Source organism: Dipteris shenzhenensis, chromosome 29, assembly GCF_047967505.1.
Source record: "Dipteris shenzhenensis isolate YYH24624 ecotype China chromosome 29, Dip_SZ_1.0, whole genome shotgun sequence".
Lineage (NCBI taxonomy): Eukaryota > Viridiplantae > Streptophyta > Polypodiopsida > Gleicheniales > Dipteridaceae > Dipteris > Dipteris shenzhenensis.
Genome location: NC_141624.1, coordinates 1,563,952 through 1,583,342, shown reverse-complemented (window position 1 = coordinate 1,583,342; position 19,391 = coordinate 1,563,952). Strand labels below are relative to the sequence as shown.

The window sequence follows — 19,391 nt, the reverse complement described above, 5'->3', positions numbered from 1 at the left end:
TCGATCGGCCACGAAAACCATCACATTCTCAAAAGATGAGTTGTAGCAGCTCAGAAAAGATACAGAGCAAGAGAGCTCGACATCGCTCTTTGCTCGCATCCATGGGTACCACCCTTCCAGGTACAGGGCCACGGACTGGATGCTCGCCGCTTTATCTAGAGACCTCATAGGGCACCTCATAGATGTTCGTCTGCTGCTTGGTTGAGGTCTTTTTAAGGTTGTTTTTTATTCCTCAGATGCAGCAGGTACAGTGCTTCAGGCTAGTCCTTTGGCATTGAGCTCCAGGAGGATTTTCTTTACACCCTTCTCGTTGGGTTTTGACCCTGTGGAGGAGGATGGCCAGACGTTTTCACCCTTCCTTAGATTCCCCGGCTTCCTTAAGTGTACCACATCAACTCTTATCTTCCATTGGAGCTGCTTTTGGGATGGTCACCAAGATCCCTCCCCTCCCTGGGATGCCTTCTTTGGTAGCAGAGGCAGTCAGGTCGGACGAGACACCATGTATTAGGGTCTTTGTCTCCGACCCTAACATCACGGATGACCACATCATGCTCCAGCGTCCAGATGGCTCATTCTTCAGGCAGAGAGTCGAGATCGCTGGGAGACAGGATTAGCGTAGGATTTGCAGGACCCTTGGGTACTTTGCCAAAGATTGCCCAAGGAAGAGAAAAAAGAAAAGGCCTAAAAGGTCCATGGGTGTAGCGCCTCATAGCATCACCTTAGTTGGACCTACTTCTCGATCTACTGCACATCCTACCACTTTTCGTGCCGCTCGACCTTCCAACTCTCGCCCAGGACCGTCGGCTACAGCCTCTTGTCCTAGACCTTCTTCTAGAGTGTGACCAGAGGACCGTCAACACGTCCTGTTCCAGTCGTCCCACGTTGGGTGCCAGTCAGAGTTATTGAGCCAGTTCCACCTCAAGAGGTTACTGATGGTGCCACGGACCCTTCCTTGCAGGCAAGAGATATTCCTGTCCTAGTTCCTAGTACTGATGTGGTTTCTCCTGGCCCCTCAGATATTCATGTGAAGGAGCTTCCATATATGGAGCCCATGCCATACTCCATGCTAATGATACTTATTTGACCAAGCTTCATCAGCACCAGACCGAGTTCCGTCAGTAGCTCCCTTTCTCTTCTGCTCCTCTTTCTTCACCTCTTGACAGAGGCAAGGGGATTATCGCTTCTACTCCACCATCCGCAGGGATCCTCCGCAGTCCTGCGCCAAAAGCATCATTTAGGAATTCTTTTGCAGTTTTGGCAGAGATGGCAAAGTTTGAGTTAGGGGAGTTTGTACCCTCTACCCTTGGGGAGCAGCTTGTTCAGACCATCATAGATAGAGCTTCCCCTTCTGTAGGTGTGGGAGTGCTCTCCCTAGTTGACTTCACACCTCTTGATAGGAGGAATTTTTCCCAAGAAAGGGATATCTCCACTACCAAGTCAAGTAAGGTTTTTCATCCGGCCTCTTCCTCTTGCCGATGAGGATTGTCAGTTGGAACGTTTAGGGCCTCGAGGGTGTATCTCACCACTACCATAGGTAGTTGATTCGTAACCAACTTCATCCAGGTGTTACTAGGGGCCTGATTGATATTCTTATGATTCAGGAACACACACTGGATGTCAGGGATTGTGCCAAGTCGGGTAAGCTTCTCTCAGGCCATACTTTTTAGTTACCCACCCTGGGCACCAAGGGAGGTACTTGCATTTCTGTTTCTTCTTCGTTGCTACCCTTGGTGATTGGACATGGGATCATAGTTCCCTCTAGAGCTCAGTGGATCATTATTTTGATTGGTGGGCATAAGGTTGGTTTCTTAAACCTGTATGCCCCCAATTCAAGAGGGGACTATGTCCTTCTATGGAAGGAGCTGCTTTTTTGGTCTTGCATTGCAGAGTCTTGGATCATTGGGGGTGATTTCAACATGGTTGAAATGCCCACAGACAAAAGAGGAGGTAGGGAAGGTGGCATCCATTCCCTAGAGAGAGCAGTCTCGGGGATGCCTTCCTTTTTCGGTACAGTGGCAGAGATGCTTGGCATGATGATGCTTTCCACACTCAGCCGTAGTCACTCTAATTTTTTGGTCGAACAGGAGGTTGCATATGCCTATCCATGCATGGACTGATAGATTTTATGTAGATGATTAGGCTCTGGACAGAGGTTGGATAGTATGCATTACACCTGGGGTGTTGCATGACATGATGTACTCCCGCTTTTCTTGCGGCTTTCATTCATACTTAATGAAGTAATCTTTTTGAAAAAAAAATATATATATATATATATCCATAGACTGGTGGTAGCAGCAGACGCTTTGGGCTTTGGTGAGTTTCCATGTAGAAGACAATGTCTCATTTTTTGTATGACTCGGGAAGCTCCATGTCTCTAACCACAAGGTTCCATTACAGTTCTAAATGGTGCAAGTCTTGTAGACCCTGCTTCCCTAGGTGGGTGTGTCAATAGGTGCCCGTTTAGGAGAAATCAAGGGTTGTTCCTCCTGCTCGCTCACTTTCCCGGCAACATCTCTGCTAATGATGATCTTTCTTGTAGCAAGATTGTAAAGTATGAAGCCCTTCCTTACTATATCCCACAAAAATGCATTTGATACCTTTATCATCAAGCTTAGATCTATATTGTTCTGGAACCCAAGCATATGCCATTGAACCAAACACTCTGAAATGCCTGACCTTTGGCTTATAGCCATAGAATTCTTGAAAAGGTGTAACATTAACTAGTGCTTTTGTAGGGCATCTATTATGTATGCATGTGCTGTAGTTATAGCCTCTCCCCAAAATGCCTTTGGCAACTTCTTATGCTTGAGCATGCACCGTGTCATCTCCATAAGTCACTTTTTCTTTCTCTCTATCGCCGACTTTATGCTTCCCACCCCTGATGTTTTGATGATGATGATGATGATGATGATGATGATGTGACTGATATGTAGTCAACTACCGACATGACTATGTTGTACTCAGTACTTATACTACCATTCTGCATTTTTTTGCATTCTGCATTGGTGTGGATGCTCGTTTATTAGCTCCAACCTCACAGCTCGCTTGTATCAGGATTTTCACAGTCTCATAGACCCATTGGTCTTCCGAAGACTTTAATAAACTTTCTTTCTTTCTTTCTCTGCAAGTCCATTGTATTGTGGTGTGTGAGCTATTGTCTTCTGATGCAACATCTCATGTTCTGGCAAATAGCCTTTAAAGGCATCTGACATGTACTATCCCCCTTAGTCAATTCTAAGTGCTTTGATTCTAGAATTGGTTTGGTTCTTAACAAAAGCCTTGAACTCACAAAACCAATAAAATACCTCATAATTTTATCTCGTGAGAAAGAGCCATGTGAATCAAGAGTAATCATCAATAAAAATGACAAAGTATCTTGCCCTTCGATGCATAGGAACATTCATGGGTCCGTATATCACTATGCACAAGATGCAATATTTGAGTGGCCCTCACTGAACCATCCTTTGGAAGTTGGGGGGGATATATATCCTAACATTTGTATATATTGTGAAGTGTGGTAGAGAATGGAAATTGTACAAAGAATTTGGTGCAAGCTCTTCTCTCCTCTCTTGGATATGGCTCTCTCTCCCAAGCTCTTAGTGCTATCTCTTCCAAACTCTCACATTTTGGTCCATCCCCTTTCACTCCTCTCTTATTTGTACCACCCCGGATCTCTTACAACGCTCCTCACAGAGATGCATGACAAGAGACAAACATCCTCCCGTGTGACTTTCTCTTGATCCAAGCTCAGACCATTGATCCTCGGAATGAGGTAGCGGACCTTCGACGTCGAGCAGAGTTGCCCCATGAGTAGCCCAGTTGTTGAGGAATGGATTGTCATGATGCAGCCATAATCGAGAAGGCCTCCAAGTGGGTGGATGTCATGAAATGTGAGCCTGCAAAGGCAACCATTTCAGTCATCTTACTTGAGCAACAGAAAGCCACTAAGGCTCTAAACATCAAAGTCCGTAGGATTCCCCACACCCCCTCCATTGTCACAAATGCTACTACCTTTGTGACCTCCACCGTACTGAGGGTGCCTGGCACATAGGGCGTGACCCCACTAGAGACTAGCCCCTAGTGATACAATTCACGAATGGCTAAGCTCAACTGGCGATACTCCGCAAGGGTGCAACTCTTCGGGATTACCCACAAGTCCATATGGATGAGGATCTTCTGCCTTCCAAGTAGAGGAGAGGCATATCCTCTTACAAAACGGGATGCTGCCCATAAGAATCCCAGGCATCATCAATATGAATATGGCTGCGAGAAGACAGAGAATGAGATGCTTCAGTAACCATAGCCTTGAAAGCAGCATGTTGCAAATAGCTATTGTTCACGATCAGATGTCGCCTTTGTGGCAATCTATCATCTGGCATAGTATGAAAGGATAACCGCAGCCATAGAGGTGCATGATCTGAATGCACAAAGGCATAGTCAATCCACATTTTGCATGTAAAATCACCATTTTGTTGCGGAGCTACACTATACCATCGATCTAGACGTGCCTGATAAGAAGAAAGGGCATTATGTTGGAAGGTGTATCCAGGTGACAAAGGCTGCAATTCCTTCCAAAGGTCAACCAAATCCAGATGCATCAGTAATTGAGACCATGCATGCCTTTCAGGGGTTAACATATGAGTATGTCTGGAGGTATTGTCACCCTGTTGTGGAGCATTATTGAAATCCCCACATATAAAGGCATGATATCTCCATGGATATTGTTGCATGGCATCCCAAATTGCAGTTCTTTCTCTAGAGGATTGAGGTGCATAAACAGAAGCAAATTCAAACACCTCTCCTCGAATGATGCATTGAAGAACAAGTCATCTGCCTTTGTTGTCATTTAAAGCAATAACTGGTTGAAGCTCATGTTTGATCAGAAGGACTACCCCTGAGAAAGAGTGCTCCCCAGCATAGAAAATATCATAGCCACAGTAGTGTCCTGTCTTTCCTGCATAGACATGTTGGTTGTGTTCTTGTAATGCCACTATGTCAGGCTGAAATCTATTGATATACAGCCATACAGATTTCCATTTCCTACTGTCACACATCCCCTGGACATTGAGTGTAAAACATTTGATATGAGCAGTCATATTTACATATATTTATAGTAATATAACAACTATGTACAACAGCAAACTTCATGATGTCAGCCCTGCATTTCTATCTCAGGGTCAAGGCCTCTTCCCTGAGAAGAAGTATCCACTTGAGGAGTAGACAGCAAAGCAGCAACCTCTTCTTCAGGGAAGAGTGTTCTGCTAGCTGTCACTGCAGACCATGTGATCCCAATTCCTGTATTGACCTTTGGGGTGTTTCCACTAGAAGACGCACCATTCCAAGTGCGAGGGGGGGAAAGTCTTCGAGCAGAAATAACTTTTCTTGGACTTTTCCATCCATCAGTTGGAGGTTTCTGTCCTTTTGTCGAGGGTTGAATAGCAGGAGATGAATGTGAAGAAACATTCCCATTTGAAACCACTGGAGCTTTGCCTTTATCCTGAATTGCAGAAAACTGTCTACTACCTTTGTTTTTATTTGCAATGAAGGTAGGAGCATCTTTAGTAGGCATTTGAACCGGCAAAGTAGCAAGAGGCATTTTATGCTGATTCATTGGACACTGTGAAGCCATGTGTCCAAATTTTTTGCAGTCAAAACAAGCCCCTGCAAATAATCCCCATTTCAGTTTATAAAAAACACTTTCCATGTCTACATTATTCACCGTGACTGAATAAGAGTCTGGTGTGGGATTATCAGTATCCCAGAGAATGCAAAATCGATTCGAGTTGCCATTAGGCCGTGGTGGGCAGACCACTTTGCCTAAAGATGCTGCAATTTTAGGCAAGAGTGAGGCCATGCATTGTGGGAAGTCTACAACTTCAACCTAGATCGGACATCTGTGTCGGATTAAAGCCTGAAAATCCCTTGTGGGAGACCATGGCAATACATGCACCATTTGCTGCCCAAAAAAGAGGGGCGAATGTTCCAAAAGCATTTGTCTGTGTATCTCATCCACCATAATAACCTCAAAAGAACCCCTGGCTGCATAGTGTACTTTGCGAACAAAAGAGCCAGCCAGTGTGCGAGTCAACCAGTTGCCTATCTCTGCAGTAGGTGGCATCCAGCCTGGAAAAAATAAAATGATTGCATTTTTAGCATATTCTCTGACTGGATCCACAATTTCATCTACTTCAACCATGAGGCCAACCGATGGAACCGAGTCTTTCCACTCTTTCCTTGTGTCTGCAAATCCTTCATGCATGACATCATAGACCAGTTGAGCCTCAAGAGTATCATGTACCGGGTCATGCTGACCCTCAGCCTGCTTTTGCTTCTTGCAGTGAACCGAACGCTCCTTTTGAAAAGTTTTTTCATAGGAATATTCAGCCATAGCTTTGTAAAAAGTGGAACCCAGAAAGGAGGTACCTGTAAAGTGATAGTGGAGGAAAAAAACCAGTCCCAAAAAAAGCCCACAGAGAAGAGAAAAAGAGTATATTTGTAAGGAGAAAGAAGGGAAAGAGGGGTGTAGAGGTCGAGAGAAGATAAAAAACAGTTTTGTAGAGGAAAAAGAGAGAAAAAACCAGTAAAAAAACCCAGATGAACTATATTTCAGAGGAAAAGGGAAGATTTTGGCGATGGGAAAGGTTAACCAGACCCCAAGACTCAAGAGGAGAGAAACGGGAGCAAAAGCCTTCAAAATCAGCGCGTAGATGTAGTTCGGAAGCAAATCCCTGTGTGGAAACGATCCAGGAACTGGAGAGGAACTGGGAGCAGCAAACTGCAGCAGGCGGAACTGTCTGTACAGGCCGTACGCCTGTACAGAATCTGTACGGAACTCTGGTGGGCTGTACGGCAGGTAATAACTGCTCCAAAACTCTGGTTTTTGGGCTCTGATGCAGCGCAACAGGGAGCTGAGGCTTATGGGCTGGTTGCGGGAGGCTCTAGAGCTCTCTCTCTCTCTCTCTTTCTTTCTCTCTCTCTCTCTCTCTCTCCTCTCACAGACTACGTGCACACACACACACACACACACACACACACACACCCCTACACACTTTTTTTTTGTGAGAAGAAATCTTTTATTGCTGTAAAATAATTACATTCATAGTTACTTCGAAAATGGAGTAACTACTACTCAACTAAAGATCTCAGTATAAGCTATGTACACATCCTCATTAATCAAACGAGTCTAAACACAATCATAGAATGATTGCTGCAGTGATCGTTTGAAAAAAATAAAGGATGAAAAAAGTGGATCACCAAAGACTCTATGATTTCTGTCCATCCATAAAGTCCATAGTGCCCAGTAGCGTACCCATACAAAAAATAAGTCAAAACCCTGTCTCGCTGGATGAAAACCAAACAACCAAAAAAGCCTACCAAAAGTAACAGTAGGAAATCTCGCTCGAAGCCTCTGTCGGATGAGAGCGATGAAGTCACAAGTATGTGGACAGAACCAAAAGATATGAAGCACAGATTCAGTAGGGTGCAGGCATCTGTGACAAACAGCCGGAGCAATATGTCTGTGTGCGAGTAACTGGCCAGATGGAAAAATGCCAAGCAGAACTCGCCAAAGGCAAAGTTGTTGCTGAAGAGGGACTTTGTAATGCCAAAGGAGACGCATCCGTTTTCTCCACAACTTTAATGGATGATCCATACGCCAAACAGTATTTGCTCTATCAGAAATCCAAGGCGGAAGTAATAACACTTTATACAGAGATGACATTGTGATATGTGAGAGCTTCAAGGGACGGGCTGAAGAGGAGGAAGGGTGTAAAATCCAATCCTCAAGCCTATTCTGAAGTTCCAAGCGAGGTACTAGCAAAAACGGTTGAAGCATTGCTGAAATCCTATGCCATAAAGGACGATAATGAGCTCCCAAACCGTATTTGTTGGCAGCCATAGAAAAAGATAAAAGTGTGCCATCATCCTGAAGTACATCCGCCACAGATGAAATGCCTTTGAAGGAGAGAAAATAAGAACGTTTGGGTTCTTGAATGGCCAAAGAAGGGTGGAATACTTTAGACCAATAAATATTCTCAGCCCTCAAAGAGTTTCCCGACAGAGAATCTCGGCCATGCCATTCCAAGTGGGATAAGATATGTTTCCAATCGAGAAGCAAGCGAGAAACAAAAGGGCAGCCTCTCATCTTGCCTTGGATAGATGAAATCCCACTGAGCAGGCTGCCAATGCCCAAAGGCAGAAGTATGAATATGTAATAAGAGAGAGCGGATCATGAAAGCCCAAGGCTGATCTCCTTGCATAAACTGCAACATCATTTTTCCTCTGTGAGCAAGTAAATGCATTTGAATATTGAGAATGTTCAGACCCCCGTGCATCTTTGGAGAACAGAGAAGATGCATAGAGAGTAATCTGAGACTTTTCTTGCCATTTTTTGCACACCAGAAGATTTCCATGATAGCTGACATAAAGGAAACCAGCTCTGCCTTAGTGAACATAATGAGAGGCATATAAAATTGTATGTATGCTATCAAAATGGATTGTGCGATTTGCAAACGAACATGGAGTGGCCAAGTTGCAAGCTTCCAATATTCAAGTTTTGCCCTCAACTTTGTTAACACCCAATCAGTTTGTTGGGAACGGGTGAGTCCCCAACCTAGAGGATAGCCAAGATGTCGAATGAATTGAGAAGCGGGGACAATTCCCCAGGCCACAGAAGACGGTGCCATTCTTGTTCATGCAAAGGCAACAATTTTGATTTCTGAAAATTTAGCCGAAGACCAACGGCCAATCCATATGTAGAAAGAGCCTGCATAATCATGGACAGATCACTCCGAGTATTTTTTGGGGTAAAGAATGAATCATCAGCATATGCTTGAGCGATCGTGCTATGACTGCCAGCAATCTCCAAACCGTGCAATTGGTCAGTGTCCAAAAGGTGGTCTAGATATTGAAGCATTGGATGAGTGGCTATGGCAAAAAGTAAAGCACTTAGGGGACATCCTTGCCTAACAGAACAACCAAGAGTCCAGGATCCCCTGAAAGTATGGAGGCAGCTTTACTATCTTGATATAGCCAAGTGATAACTTGCTGCATTTTTGTGCCAAATCCCAATGCCTGCATAGTCGATGAAATAAAATCCCACTTAACAGTATCAAAGGCTTTGGCAATACACACACCTACACACACACTTTTTTTTTTGTGGTGAAACCAGTAACTATAAAATTAACATGAAATCAATGTACATGACATTAGACTCCAAAAGAGAGCCTAATGGAAGAACTCAAAAACAATCAGAAAACACTTCAAGGCTAGTAGCATCCAAGTCCCTCGCAGCATAACTATCATATAAAGATTGCTTGAGGGACATTCTGAAGAAAGCATATGGCTGAGGAAACTGTTGTCCCATCCTAAAATGCAATCTCTGTGTCCAAATAGTCCATAGTACCCAAAAACGAGCCCAGTGAAAGAAAAGGAGGAATGGAGACATCTGAGATGAGAAGCATTCAAACATCCAGAAGAGTTTCCCGAATCTGATAGAGGGAAACCGAAGCCGCAGCAAATGAGAGACATGAGTGATCAATATCCGAGAGTGCGGGCAAGACCATAACAAATGGGGAACTGTCTCACGGTGATGAGAGCAACGGGGGCAGGAAGAGGAAGCAATACGACGTGCTTCCAATTTCACCCCAATGGGAAAAAGCTCCCACTATACATCTCCAAAAGAAAAGCCTATGTTTCAATGGCAATTTAGCTTTCCAAATTTTCATGAGTTGTGATTGCCACCAAGATAAAGGCCTATCCAAATTCCAAAGAGTGTTGGCATGGTTATCAATCCATGGCGGTGGAAGAAGAAATCTGTAGACCATCGAGGAGGCCAAATTATGCATTGAAAGTGAACAGATAGCAAGAGATAAGGAAGTCAGATTCCAGTCCAGTAATCTGTCCTGTACAAACAGTGGAGGAACAGGAACAAATGGCTGCAACATAGTTGTAAGTATTCTCCAAATGGGCCTATGATGCAGACCCAAGGGGAATGTCCTGCAAGCTTGTGGAAATGAAAGCACATAACCATGTTGATCCACAACATCTCCGACAAATCTTATGCCCAATTTCATAAGATTATATGCTTTAATAGGTGCCTGTAAAGCAAGAGGCGATTCAAACACCTTGCTCCAATGGATGCTTTCCAAGCGAAGAGAATTACCATGATGGGAAGAAGCACCTGACCATTTAGCATAAGAGAGAATTCTCTTCCAATCATGAATAAAAGCAGTAGAAACAGGACAGCCAGGAATTTTCCCCTTACATGTGGTCATGACTGCTTCCCAGTGATCTGTAATCCAATGCCCATATGCATGGGACGTCATGTTTCCACACATAGCTGCTAACATAATAGCCCATGGCTGTTTTTGCTGAAAAAAATCAGCAATCATAGTGCTCTTTCTTGCCAACATATGAAACTGAAGATTGAGAATATTCAGTCCCCCATGAGTCTTAGGAGAACAAACAGACTGCATGGGAAGTAGTCGCAAAGCCTTTTTGTGAGATTTGCTTTTCCAAAATATCTCCATAGCCTGGGACATATAGGAAGCCAAATGCTTAAAAGACCAGGGAAGAAGAGGCAAATAAAATTGCACATATGCCATAATGATAGACTTACTATCCGAAGTCGAACATGTAGAGGCCAAGTGGACAAGTGCCAGTATTCCAGCTTCCTGTTAATCTTTTGAAGCACCCATTTGAGCTGTTGTTAAGGGGTAATATTCCAGCCAATGGGATACCCTAAATGCCTCACAATAGTATGGGAAGAAATAATGTGGCCTAGACAGAGAAGTGCATGCCAATCAGCTTCTTTCAATGCTAGAAGATTCAATTTCTGAAAGTTGATATGCAGTCCAGCAGCTATGCCAAAATCATTCAGAGTATGCATCAAATGAGAGAGGTCACTTTGAGAATTCCTGGGCATGAAATATGAATCATCAGCATATGCCTGTGCAAGAAACAGCTGTGCCCCTGGAATTTGCAAGCCATGAAGCTGCCCTGTATCTGCAAGATGGTCCATATGCAACAATAACGGATGAGTAACAATCGCATACAGTAGCGAACTAAGAGGGCAACCGTGTCTCACTGAACGGGTCATAGTCCATGTCCTTGACAACCCACTACCAAGCAAACACTGCGCAGTGGCATGAGAATAGAACCAGTTAATAATATGGACCAGCCGAGGGCCAAATCCCAACTTATGCATAGTCTGAGAAATAAAATCCCAATGGACAGTATCAAATGCTTTCGCAATGTCCACTTGCAGAATGAGAACATCTTGTTTAGAATATTTGGCATACTCAATTGCAAGCAAAACATTGGAGATATTGTCAGTAATCTGCCTTTTGGGAACAAACCCATACTGCCTGGGATGAAGTCCTGCTTGCAAGATAAATCGAACCCTGAGGACAATCATTTTGGCAATGAGTTTGTAAATGATTGGCATAAGAGATATGGGCCGCCAATCAGCCATTGTCTCACACAACCTTTTTTTGGGGATCAATTTGACAAGGCCATGTTTCCAAGAAGGAGGAAGAGATTGTTCTGCCCAAGCATGATTGATCATAAGAAGAAGAGTGTTCTTGAGATCACCCCAAAATGCACGGAAAAATTCAACAGTCAATCCATCCCAACCAGGAGATCTGCCTTTACGTAAATGACTCAAAGCATCATCTAGTTCATTAAGCATAAAGGGCTGCTCCAATGCATGAGCCTGTTCCCGATACAATATAGGCTGAACATGCATAAGAAATTGAGACCTAGCTGCATTCACTTGCATCGAATAATCAGGCTGAGGAGAAAAGAGATGCTGGAAATGACTAGAGCATTGCGATTCCAATTCTGATTTGGAGGTGGTCCAGGTGCCATCATCTTGCCTGATCCTGCAAATATCCTCCTTTCGCCTATCCGCATGCAGGCTTTTAAAGAAGGCTTTGGAGGAGCAGCCCTTATCCAAAAGGGGTTTCATGCGAGCTCGGATTTGCCACTTCTTAATTTGCGAAGATCATTTTGATGGATGATATGAACCGCATAAGCGCAAGAATCTTGTTCAGAGGAGGTGAGCTGCCTATAAGAGCTGATTACATCCATTTGTTGCTTGTGAGATTGAGCCCATTTCAGCTTAAGCCTGAGGTTTTCCATGTAACTCCATCCATAATCTTGAATAACAGCCTGCAAGCGATGGGCAAGACTGATCCAAGCGAAATCCATGTCCTCCTGAGCATGTAAGAGGAGGGGGCGGACAGCCACTCTCACCATGTTCTGAAATTGTTGATGAAGCAAATAAGCACTATTAACATGGAGTAGGCGACGACCAAAAAAAGGCATATCATCTGTCAAACGTGCTATAGATAATGTCAAGCATACTGGAAAGTGATCAGATAGCAAGAGGGAGTGGTCAACCCATAATGCACATGTGAAACTAGCATACTGCTGAGCATGCAACAAATACCATCTGTCAAGTCGAGCCCAGTAATGAGTAAAGGCATTGTGACGGTATGTATAACCCATATCTCTATCCCTTGTTGAGAGCCATAAATCTTCTGCATGCAAGAAAGAAAGCATATCCTCCCAATGTCGAAGCTCAGTGGGGATCATGTGAGAACGATGAGTGGTGTTGTCTTGGATGGCAGGCGAGTTATTAAAGTCTCCACACAAAAAGGCATTAGACAGCCATGGATATTGTTTGAGGGAGGCCCACATTTGAGCTCTTGTCACAGAAGTTTGAGAGGCATAAACAGATGCTATTTCATAAAGATCAGCATGACAGATGCATCTGATCACCATCCATCGACCCTGGGGGTCATTGTGAGCAACCGTGGGCTGCATATCATGTTTCACCAGCATGCATACCCCCGAAAAGTGCATTGTACCAGCATAAAAAATGTCATAACCAGCAAAGTGGCCTTGCTGGCCAGCCAAGAAGTGTTGGTTGTGTTCCTGTAAGGAAATTACATCGGGGTGCATTCTATGTACATAGTGCCAAAAAAGTCTCCACTTATTGACATTGCAAAGACCTTGAACATTGTATGTAATGCAAGTAATTGAAGCAGACATAGAAGATATGTACAGCCGAACCAAAAAACATAGTAAAGGTATAAGCTGTCAGGCCTCAGCCATGACATCGACGTCCACCTGGCCTCCTAGATCATTAGCTCTATAGTCCTCATCATTGTCACATACAGGAATACCCTTCTTGAGCACATCAACCCACGGTCGAGAAGTCAGGCTATCAGCAGGGGTAGAGGCCTGACCAGGGGTGGAAGTAGAGGCATCCCAATGCCAAGATTGTAACGGTCGTGGCTTAAGCGCAAATACCTTTTTGGGTTGCTGCCAGGCACCCTGGGGAGAGGCATTAGATTCTAAAATTTTGCCCTTTCCCTTATCCTTTTGCTTGGCTGAAACCTGGACCACACTTTCTTTGGGAGGAATAGATTTAGATGCCACATCACCCAACTTGCTAGGCATAGCCTTAGGCCCCGGACCATAAGTTGGAGGGGAAGTATTTTCTAGAGCAATAGCTATAGGTGGGAGCTGATGCAGGACTGCAGGACACTGTGAAGCTAGTCGGCCAAACTTATGACATGTGAAACAAGCACCTGCAAATACTCCCCATTTCAAGTCAAAATATTTTTCGCCCAAGGGAACATCCTCCACCTCTACCGCAATGGAAGGAGGGGTTGGGTGATCTGTATCCCAAAGAACACAAAACCGATTTCGATTACCCGAAGGACGGGGTGGGCATACAACTTGCCCCAAAGTAGCTGCCAGACTTGGTAACTCAGCCCTCATATAATCCGGAAAATCCACTACCTCAACCCATACAGGGCAGTGATGTCGAATGAGACCGTGATAATCCTTATTTGGCGACCATGGCATGACATGCACCATTTGTCTGCCATAGAATAGAGGGGACATCTCCAATATCTGCTGACGATATGAGGCATCCAAAAAGTGCACTTCATAAAAACCTCGAGAAGCAAAATATACTCCTTCAACAAAGCAACCTCCCAACAAAGCTTGAACCCACTGAGCCACATCATTTGCAGAAGGTAACTTCCCAGGGAAGAAAATGATAATTGCTTGCTGAGAGAACTTCCGGAGAGGAGTGACCAATGAGGGCAGCTTCAGCTTATACTTAAGGGCCGGGGGAGGTTTGGCCCACTCCTTCCGGCTGTGGTGAAATTCATCCTTGAGCATGTCGAAGACATAGTGAGCATCTACAACGGCTGAGGTAGAGAAATCGACTTGCTGTCTTTTGGGGTCCCGGGACAAGTCCTTTCGGGAATAACTTTTAAGATGGTCCTCCATGGAGGTAAGCGGGGCAGGATTGATGAAGTTGCAAAAAACCAGAACTGTACGGCAGGGTTTGTACGGGGTAAACTGTATGGAAAAGGTACGGGATTGTACGGGCAAGACGGGACTGTACGGATATACGGAGGACACACACACACCGTACCTACACACTTTTTTTTGGTAAAATCCAATGCATTGTATTTATATTCTCATAACTTTACAAGATGGGAAGTCTCCAAAATGGAGAGTATCCCAAAGATCAAAAGCATAAAAAGAAAAACTCTATGCAAGAAGCATGTATATCACCCTCATGGCAGGCATCATATAAAGATTGCCGCAATGAGGCTCTGAAAGATTCATATGACTTGTGAATCTGGCAGCCCAAGTATGCCAAATTATGCTCATTCCAGATTGTCCAAAGAGCCCAATATCTCACCCATGAGAGAAATAGTGAGTATTGAGATAAAGACCTCATAAATCTGCCAAATAACCAAAAATGTTTCCCAAATCTGTGACTCGGGAAACGGAGGCGAAGATGATCTGAAATTCTCCCAAGGAGGTTCCGAGAAGACGGGCAGTGCCAAAGCAAATGAGGGACAGTCTCTGAAGGAGCCTGACACCGTAAACATGTGGATGGTGCAATGTGACGTTTGGCAAGTGTGATTCCCACTGACAATGTGCCGGTCATGCATCTCCAAAGAAAAAGTCTTTGTTTCAAAGGCATTTTACACCTCCATAATATTCGGAGATTCTTCCGCCACCATGAGAGGGGTTGCCTGATATGCCACAGAGTATTAGCATATTGATGAATCCATGGGGCAGGCTGAAGAAGCTTGTAGGCTTTGATGGAGGTCAAAGCAGGCAGAGGAAAAGGATGAGAGCATGTAGCAGAGGGGTGCAATTGCCAATCCATAAGCCTATCTGTGTCAGCCACAGGAGGAATAGGTAGAAAAGGATGTAAGAGATCAGCAATTTTCTTCCATATCAACCTATGATGCATTCCCAATGCATAGGAGGCAGTGGCCTGAGGAAAAGATAAGACATAGCCCTGATCATCTACCACATCATTGATGTATCCCAATTTCATGAGATTATATGCCCGAACAGGTTCCTGTAAAGCAAGTGGAATGTCAAAGATGGCACTCCAATGAATACTTTCTTTCCTCATTGAGTTTGTCCCCGAGCGATTATCAGGAGCCCATTTGACCTTGGAAAGTACTTGTTTTCAGTCAAGTATCAGAGTAGTAGAGAAAGGGCAGCCAGGAATCTTCCCTACAAATCTCCCAATGACAACCTCCCAATGATCAGTAGTCCAATGGCCATAAGCAGATGTCCTCATGTTGACACACATGGATGCTATCATACAAGTCCATGGCTATTGTTGACGGAAAAAAGTATGGAGCATAGTCGCCTTCCTTGCAAGTACATGATATCTGATATTGAGAACATTAAGTCCCCCATGCATCCTAGGAGAGCACACCATTTCCATCTTCAGCAGTCTCAATGCTTTCACAGTAGTTTTTGTCCTCCATAACAGCTCCATAGCTTGAGACACAAAGGCTGAAATATCTCTAGAGGACCAATGTAGCAAAGGCAAAAAGAACTGGACATAAGACATTACAATAGACTGTACTATTCTGAGCCTGACATGAAGTGGCCAAGTGGAAATTTTCCAATATTCCAATTTATGTTGAAGTCTTTGGAAGATCCATTTTAGCTGCTGCTTCCTGGTGATATGCCATCCTATAGGATATCCCAAATGCCTGACTACATCTTTGGAATGCACTACCTGACCTAGCCAGAGAATAGAATGCTAGTCACATTGTTTCAGGGGAAGCAATTTGGATTTGTCAAAGTTGACATGCAATCCCACTGCTAATCCATACAATGATAATGTGGTCATAAGCATGCGGACTTCCCGGGGAGAGTTCTGTGGCATAAAGAAGGAATCATCGTCATATGCCTGTGCCAAAAAAGATGCAGCCCCAGGGATTTTAAGACTAGTCATCTGTCCTGTATTTGTAAAATGATCAAGATACATCAAGAGGGGATGGGTCGCAATGGCATAGAAGACAAATCCATGACAATATCTCCAATGCATTGACTGCAATTGAATATGCTAAGTACTCGCATCAAGATGTGCCCATATTGCAGGTAGATATCACTAAGGCATTTGACACTGTTCAATGGGATTTTATCTCAAACCATGACAAAGTTGGGCTTTGGTCCCAAGATAGCAAATGCAATTTATTGGCTTTATTTTGGCTCTACCTCTCAGTGCATTCTTGGGAGTCATCTATCTCGGTCATGGACATTGGGTAGATCAGTCAGACAGGGCTGCCCTCTTAGTGCTCTCTTCCGTACCTACACACACACACACACACACACACACACACACACACACACACACACTCCATTGTTTGACCACACATACTACATTGTTTGATCACACATACTACATTGTTTACCACACATGCTTTGCTAGGCATGTGAATACACTTATCCTGCTTACATTAGTGGAAGGGTCCCAACACGGGAAGGCTAGGGGCTACCATGGTGTGTATGCATAGAACATGGAAAAAGGTGAGCTGTAGAAAATCCAATCGAGGGAGTCTGGTATGGCATGGGTATCGAAGGGGGGTGGGACGAGGGGAGGGGGGTGTATATACACTTCATGAAAGGTAGTGCGGATGGGGTTTGGGGATTGAGCCAAGAGGGATCACCAAAGGGGCCCTAGGGCTAGAGGAGTCTACTGCCGTCCTGGTACGTATGTAGTGCTATCAGCTTGAGTCATTCTTGTGCTGAGCTGGTCTTTTGTACTGTCCGTACCCTTTCCTTTCTCCTGGCCCTTCTTGTCCTTGGGTCTGTCTCTATCTTCTTTGTTTTCTTTGTCTTTCTCCATATCTCGAGCTATGTGGGGAGGTTTTGGTCAAATACTCCAAATCAGAAGATTAGGTGGAGGGGAGAATTTCCATCTTTCTGATTCTTTGATATATCAGCTTATCATTTCTCGGACCATTCCTCAAGTCGTAAGGCCCAAAAGAAGGATAGGCAAAAAACAAAGGTTGCAGACCAGAAGACAGTGCTTGCAATGACGGTCGATGAAGCTATGTGGGAGATCAAGTGCTGGGGGAGTGGTTGTGGGAATTGAGAGACAGAAAAAGGTTGGAATGCAGTTGGGATGGGGGGACGAAGCTGCTTGGGAAGCAGCAGGGGGAAGCAGGAGGCTGCTGCTGAGAGTGGCAGGTAGGGTCTGGGAGGGAGTGGTGTAGAGAGCAGGGAGGGGCAGCAAAAGAATAGGCGGGGGTAGAGAGCAGGGAGGGGCTAAGAGTGGCAGGTAGGAGAAGTGAGTGGCAAAAGGCAGGAGGGGGGGGAAGAGCGGGAGCAGGAGGGAGCAGCGGAGAGAGTAGGGAGGGGCAGAGAGCTAGAGGGAGAGTAGGGAGGGCAGCAAAAAAGCAGGCGAGGGGAGAGGATAGGAGGGAGCGGTGGAGAGAGCAAGGAGTGGCGGGGCGGGAGGGGGAGGGCTGGGAGGGGTGGGGGAGAAAGAAACAAAGAAAGCTTTATTAACGTCTATGGAAGGCCAGAACAACCGATGAAGACCTGAATCAGAATACATCATGAAATGCACCTCGTGAGGGGGAGAGAGCAGGGATGGGCGGTGAAACCTCAGGCGGAGGGGAGGGAGCAAGAGGGAGTGGGAGGGAGCAGGAGGGTGCAAGAGGGAGTGGGAGAGAGAAGGGCTGAGTATAGAGATGATAAAGAGAAAAGGGAGGTTATTGGATTGTACTTAAAGTGTGACACCAAGCCCATTGAATTCCGAAGCTAGCTTGACGGAAAACCTCCTTGATATCCGTGCCTAGCCTAACACTAAGCCTTCTTTGTTCCACTGAGACTATGGTGGTGACACCAAACCTCCTAGTTTCACTGCACCTCTAGTGACACCAAACTTACCTTGTTTCACTGAGCCTATGGTGATAGCAAACCTCCTTGTCTTTGTGTTCGCCAATCCTATGGTGACACGGGACCTCCTTGCTTCACTGAGCTATAGTGAGACCAACCCTCCTTGTCTGTTTCCAAAGCTGGGGTGGCCAAAATGTTCCTCTATTGGTACATTTTTGTGACACATATCACCACTTTCAAACCTTTTACTTAACAATAGTCGGGAGGAAGTAGGGAGGTGTACGTAGTAGGTAAGGCTTTTTGTGTTACTGTATCTGGCCATTGTTAATACTTCCGGTACTGAACCCCACCTCGAACACTCGTCCCCTCTGCAATGTCTGCACCCACTTTGCTAGTCACCTACACTTCGTCAGAACAAGAGAAATTGCCCTCCTTTCCCCTTTTGATCCCTCCTCACTGTTGTTCGTCCTTCATCTGATAGAGCTTCCATTATTCTGCCACTCTTCTCAGTATAGCTCCCAATTCCCTGTTGTGTCAAAAGATTCCGTAGCATCTTCAGTAAGCTTCATCTTGAATGCATGATGCTAACTCCACCTCATGCTGCTTGCATGAGGATGTGACTCTTGTGCTGATTCTCGCTCTCCTTGTGTAACGATCTGAGACCTCCTATTCATGCTCTACTGCTCCTCTAACAAGGGTGACAAAGCTCGATGAGACTCCTGTAGCTTGTTTTCAATCTCTCCTGCAGCTCCAATCAGACTACGGTTGTGCTGCCAGCTCCATATCTGTCTCGACTTTGCATTCCTGCTTAAACTCCAATGGACTCTCTGCAGCCCACTTACCCCTCCTCATCTGTTTGGTCCTCCCCAAGGCTGCTTCTCTCATGTTTAGCCTACGTCGCTTATACAGAAATGAGGCAGAACAAGACAAAAAGGCTTTTGTGAAAGTGTTGGATAGTGGCATCCTCTTTTATTCATTCTTTGTTGTTTGATATTCCTTAGGATTGAGACCCACCATTTTCTTGTCTCTCCATACCTGATTTACTTTATTCCTTTCTCATATTTGGTTGAGTTTAACCTGCCCCCATCATGTATGTATGCTGAGTTTTGAGACAAGCTATTTGAGGCTTGCTCAGGCAATTACTATGGATTCTACAGAAAAGAGTTGAATGTGATTGAACAAGTTTTTCATCTTTG

The 19,391-nt window shown here is 44.8% G+C and overlaps 1 protein-coding gene across 4 annotated transcripts in view; it reads left to right on the top strand.

Annotated features, from left to right (window-relative positions):
* Window positions 1-19,391, top strand: part of LOC147882294 (uncharacterized) — a 95,386-nt gene that overhangs the window by 55,245 nt on the left and 20,750 nt on the right. The gene's annotated exons all lie outside the window — the stretch shown is intronic.